This window comes from Sinocyclocheilus grahami, unplaced genomic scaffold (assembly GCF_001515645.1).
Source record: "Sinocyclocheilus grahami isolate Dianchi unplaced genomic scaffold, SAMN03320097.WGS_v1.1 scaffold1247.1, whole genome shotgun sequence".
Taxonomy (NCBI): domain Eukaryota; kingdom Metazoa; phylum Chordata; class Actinopteri; order Cypriniformes; family Cyprinidae; genus Sinocyclocheilus; species Sinocyclocheilus grahami.
The window spans coordinates 112,711-118,943 of NW_015506426.1; the positions used below are offsets into that span (position 1 = coordinate 112,711).

The 6,233-nt window shown below is 35.6% G+C and overlaps 1 protein-coding gene across 1 annotated transcript in view; it reads right to left on the reverse strand.

Annotated features, from left to right (window-relative positions):
• Positions 1-6,233, reverse strand: part of LOC107568463 (caseinolytic peptidase B protein homolog) — a 37,658-nt gene that overhangs the window by 25,086 nt on the left and 6,339 nt on the right. The window lies entirely within an intron of this gene.

Consider the following 6,233-nt stretch of genomic DNA (forward strand, 5'->3'; position numbering starts at 1 on the left):
GACACACACACACACACACACACACACACACACACAGACGCAGACGCAGACACACACACACAGACGCACACACACAGACACACACGCAGACACACACAGACGCAGACGCACACACACAGACACACAGACGCAGGCACACACAGATGCAGACACACAGACGCAGACACACACACACTCGCACACACACTCACACTCGCGCACACACTCGCACACACACACACACACACACACACGCAGACGCACACACACAGACACACAGACGCAGGCACACACAGATGCAGACACACAGACGCAGACACACACACACTCGCACACACACTCACACTCGCGCACACACTCGCACACACACACACACACACACACACGCAGACGCACACACACAGACACACAGACGCAGGCACACACAGATGCAGACACACAGACGCAGACACACACACACAGACGCACACGCACACACACACACACACACACACACAGACGCAGGCACACACAGATGCAGACACACAGACGCAGACACACACACACTCGCACACACACTCACACTCGCGCACACACTCGCACACACACACACACACACACACACACACCCCGAATGGAGAGGATAATGCTGGTTACTTACAATTTAACTAGAAACTAGTTGTGTAGAGAAGAGTGAAAACTTCCCGTTGTCCTAAATCTGTATGACATACTTTCTTCTCAAAAGAAGATATTTAGAGAAATGTCTTTTGTCTGTACAATGAAAGTCAGTGGGCTCCAGTGTTATTTGTCACTTAATATTCTTCAAAATATAAAAGAAAATCATACAGGTTTGGAAAGATATGAGAGGAGTAAATGATGACAGAACGATCATTTTTGAGTGAACAATCCCTTTTTTGCTAGGGTGTTCGGGTGGTTACTAGGGTGTTGTGGGTGATGCTATTTGGTTGCTAGGGTGTTGAAAACAAAAAAATCCTAAAGGTCCTAAAAACAGGCTTAATTTTTTTTATGTAAAATATCATTTTGTTAACATTAACCAAATTAGTTAACATGAAAACATTTCTACAGTATTTATTAATCTTATGTCAATTTTACTCACTTTTATCAGGTTGTATCTGCTAACAAAAGTTAATGCACGGTGAACAAACAATAAATAATTGTCTATTATCTCACCTTATCAAAAATAAATACTTAAATATATTGCTCATAGTTAGTTCACGTTGCTTAATGCATTAACTAATGTTAACAAATTGGACTTTACTGAAAAGCATTGCAATAATTAGAAAATATGACCCTGCTGCATATTAATTTCTGTTGTGTTACTGTCACAGGATGTTGAAACGCTTGTTTACTTCAGTGAGTGGCATCCAGTTATTGTCTCTCAGATAAATATGCTAGTTTTTCTTTTCAGTTACATTTTAACAACGCTTGACAGTCTGATCCAACAACTAGTCAAAAATGAGATGATGTTAAAATCACAGTTTGTATTGCATCAGGTTTTAATGCAGTCGTTCATCCAGATATTCATGAATTCAGAACACTTCAGACACACTGCAGTGATAGTGTGATAGTATGTTAGTGTAGTGTTCAGTTTGTCACTCCGTCTCTCACTCATGCAGTGTGTGTGTGTGTGTGTGAGAGAGAGGGAGGGAGAGAGTGTGTGTGTGTGTGTGATAATGCATCACATCTCTTTTAAAGTGATTTTGATAAAAACAGACTCAAACTGTTGAAACCGTCACTCTCTCACTCACTGGAAATTGATTAATGGTGTTTCTATCAGTGTCTCTATTGAAAATATTATCATTTATCACAGACGCCTCACTCAGTGTGTGTGTGTGTGTGTCTCTCTCTCTCTGTTATGAGTGGCATAACTCACAGTCCTGTGTCTTCCTGTCATTCAAAGCCCCTGGTGGCCAATCAGAGCCGCAGGGGGAGTGAGGCTCCGCCCACACGGGCTCATATTTCAGCGCTGACTGTGATGCATGAGCGACCTTCATCTCTCACATGTTTGTGATGCTCAGTCTGCTTATGTGATGGATTGATGCATCTGAATACATGTTGGTAAAGATGAGGCTTAGTGGTTTGGTCTGGTTCTGACGCGTTTTACACTTTTCCTAAATTCCATTTTAATGGTTAAATTAAATTTTAGTAATCAAAAAACATGTCTAGTTAATTGAAGTAATGAAAAATATAGCTTAACATTGGTTTATTAAAAGTCGAAGAAATATGACATTTTTAGGGCCATATGAAATCCATTTTTACTTTTTATTCATTTTCCACAATTTTGTTTGATCTTTTCCCAAATTCCATTTATTTATTTATTTTTCTGGATTCCTTTTTAATGGATAATTACATGTTAGTAATAAAACTTTCAGAATTTAACAACAATTTGTTGAAAGTCTAACAAAAGTAAAATTTTTAGGGCAATATGAAATATGTTTTAATTTTTTATTCATTTATTTATTATGAAATTCATTTTTTTCTCATTTTAAATCTCTGGATTTCATTTGAATGGTTAAATGAAATTTTATTAATAAAAAAAAAACATGTCTAATTAATTGAAGTAATGAAGCATACAGCCTAACATTGGTTTATTAAAAGTTAAACAAATATGACATTTTTAGGGCAACATGAAATACATTTTTATTTTTTATTCATTTATTAATTTTCCACAATTCTGTTTGATCTTTTCCCAAATTCCATTTTTTTTTTACGGTAGGAGATTTACAAAATATCTTCAAGGAACATGATCTTTACTTAATATCCTAATGATTTTTGGCATAAAAGAGAAATGTATAATTGTGACCCATACAATGTATTGTTGGCTATTGCTACAAATATCCCCCAGCGACTTAACACTGCTTTTGTGCTGCAGGGACACACATCATTTAATTATGTTTTTGGTTTAATTTGTATTTCTGGTATTTAAATGCTTTAAGACCCTCAAAACACAAATGGATTTTTTCAGATTTTTTTGTATGTATGGAGCACCATAAAGTTATATTAGTGACCGAAAACTTTAGTAAAATGTATTTAGATGTTTCCCTATATCTCACACACTTTTGGGACTGAATTTTGTTGTTGAACATGAATATGGTCGGCTATTGATGAATTATTGCAGCATGAAAAGTGAAAGTTCATGCAAGTAAAATTAGGCTAATTAATGCGTAAAAAATGTTATATTACTTTGATAGAAATAAGGTTTCATAAATTTGGACTGTTTTAAGCAATCAAGAGTTATAAATTCAAAGGAATTTCATTAAGTTCCAATACTGATTATTTTTTTTAGATTATATCTACTTATAAATTTCATACACATATATTCAAATAAAATTTCTCATCATTATTGAAAAAATTAGATATGTATTTTGCATCATACTTTTTTTGTTTGTTGTGATTTAAAATTTCAGGGAGTTTTTAAATAATAACGAAGTGTATGCAGTAATCACATGGTTACATTACAAATTTAAAATTTTACACAATAGGGTTTTAGCTGAAAAATATTAAGTTAAGACTGTTTTATAAAATAGCGATTCTTTGGGTCCAAACTGACCCGGAATGTGAAAATAGTCTTTTTTTTTCACGTTTCAGAATCCTACAACTTAGTTTGTTTCCAATGATCTTGGAGCTCATTTTATGTTCACATTTAACCCAAAAAACATGCATCTTGTAGCAGATCCCAGGACTTTGTCAGAGATGTCGAGTATGTCGCTGTGGTTTCGTCGTGCCGGAACAGACGCTCCGATCTCGTGATCAAAGTCTGCGACTGTTGCTCTTCTGAAAGCCAGAAGGATGTGCTTTAGACGGAGATGTTTGCTGAGCTCTGATGTGTGCGAGACTGTTTGCACTCTTAACCCAGCGACGGTCACCACCCAGATCTGTCCATTCACGTGGACAATGACCCGCTAAGAAGAGCAGGCCTTGTTGACCGTTCCGATCGAGCGACACGAGGCCTCAGTCGAGGATAAAGAGCGCAGAAGTGAGGGAGCGAGGTGAAAGGGGATGTGCTGGGATTATTCTGGAGTGGATGGGAACAGAGCGTGGGTTTAGCCTTCATATCAAGGCTTTAATATTCATTCATGTCACTGCATGAAGTTCAGTGTGTTGCCGCTCACTGAAGTTCAAATAAAAGCTGTGACGTTACTAACTCCAGCACATACTGTACTGTAAGTCATTCGTCTTACAGTAGTTTTTTTGTCAACATAATGTGAATTTTACAGAAACTAGCTACTAGTTGTGTGGTTTATCACATTGTGTTGCTCCGGACCAAACTAAATGTTAATTAACCGGTTAAAAATGGCACTTAATTTGACTCGCTATACTGCATTTGACATCTTCTGTAAAACTTTACTAAATCATTCTTACTAAAGCATTTATTTTTTCATTTACATCTTTTTACTAAATGCTGCTGTCCATGCTTTTGATTCAGTTCTTTCATTTTTTTTCTTGGTTTATTAATTATTTAGTATACATTTAGCTGTTCTGGTTGAATTCTGTCATCTTAATTATGATCCTCATTGTTTTGTGCCAGACGTCAGCTTTGTTATTGTATAGTTCAATATTTAAGAAATGTAATGTCTAATGTCTTCAATTCAGTTCTCAAAATTTTTGTTGTTTTTTTATTTTAATTAATTGTTTAGTGTAAATGTATCTGTTTAAATACTGATTGGATTGCAAATATTAAATTTGATCTGAGAGTAAAACATTTAAAGATAATCCCCAGTTTAATGTAGTTAGTTTTTTGTTCAGTTCTCTAAATTAGGGGGCTTTCTAATTTTTTATTAACCCTCTGGTGCTGCTTGCATATATATATATAAATAACAAAAAAATATATTTTTGTTATTTCAGTGAAATTAATGTACTATATTTTAGTTGATAATGTTTTTTATTTAATACTTTGTATTTTTTAGGGCATTTTAAGTTACTAAGTTATAATTATGCAGTAGTTATAATCTATTTATTACCTGTTAACTTCTTTTTGAACATACAGTAGACCTAAAAATGAAATTTCCAACTTAAAAAAAAAAAAGTCTGGAATGCATTGGAGCACAAACGTTGTTTGGTCTCTTTTTAAAGAAGACATTTGGCAGATTATTGCTCAAGTGAAAAATATTGAATATTTAAAAAATTTATATGAAATATATATTTTCCAAAACATGTTTTACTTTAAAACTGCATGAAAATGAAAGCTGTCAGTCTAAAAAAGTTGTGCTCCAAATTTGAGGCTGATATCACAAAAAAATGAGCTTTCAGTCAGATTGAGTTTGAGCACAATTCCAAGCATTGCCACTCGATGAAATTTGCTTCCCTTTCATTTCTATTGCAGTCATTTGTGGCCGCAAGCAGTGCAAGTGTGACTGTTTTCAGGACCATGTGTCCAAGATAAATACCGACTGGAATCGCATAATTAAATTATGTTACCATATAGTTGAATATTTAAGAAAGATAATGCTCACTTCAGTGTAGTTAGTATTTAATTCAGTTCTCTAAATAGTTTAGTGCTTTCTAATTAACTAAATTTATGTTTAAATGTATTAATTGTCACCCTAATTAAGATGATCGTTCTGCCATATAAACTATTGAGTATGTAAAGATAATGCCCTTTCAATTTAGTTAGTTTTCGACTCAGTTCTATAATTCAGGATGTGTTCTAGTTTTATTAATAGCTAGTGTAAATGTATCTGTTATTGTAATTGTTTAAATGAGCAGCTTGGCTAGTTTAACTAGTTGAAGTCATGAGCAGTGTGTGGTTTGGTAAAGTATCTTCACTGACACTTGAATACAGATGCACTTTGACCTTTGCTCGTACCACCTGTCAGATACAGATACACGGGACTGGACAGCTGGGTGTGTGTGTGTGAACATATGAATGTGAACATTTGTGTGTTTGTTTGTTAGTGTGTGTGTGTGTGTCTGTGTGAGTGCGTGTGTGTGTGTTAGTGTGTGTGTGAGTGTGTGTTAGTGTGTGTGTGAGTGTGTGTTTGTTTGTTAGTGTGTGTGTGTGTGTCTGTGTGTTAGTGTGTGTGTGTGCGTGCGTGTGTTTGTTAGTGTGTCTGTGAGTGTGTGTGTGTGTGTCTGTTAGTGTGTCTGTCTGTGTCTGTGAGTGTGTGTGTGTGTGTCTGTTAGTGTGTCTGTCTGTGAGTCTGTGTCTGTGTGTGTGTCTGTGAGTGTGTGTGTGTCTGTTAGTGTGTCTGTGAGTGTGTGTCTGTGAGTGTGTGTCTGTGAGTGGGTGTGTGTGTCTGTGAGTGTGTGTGTGT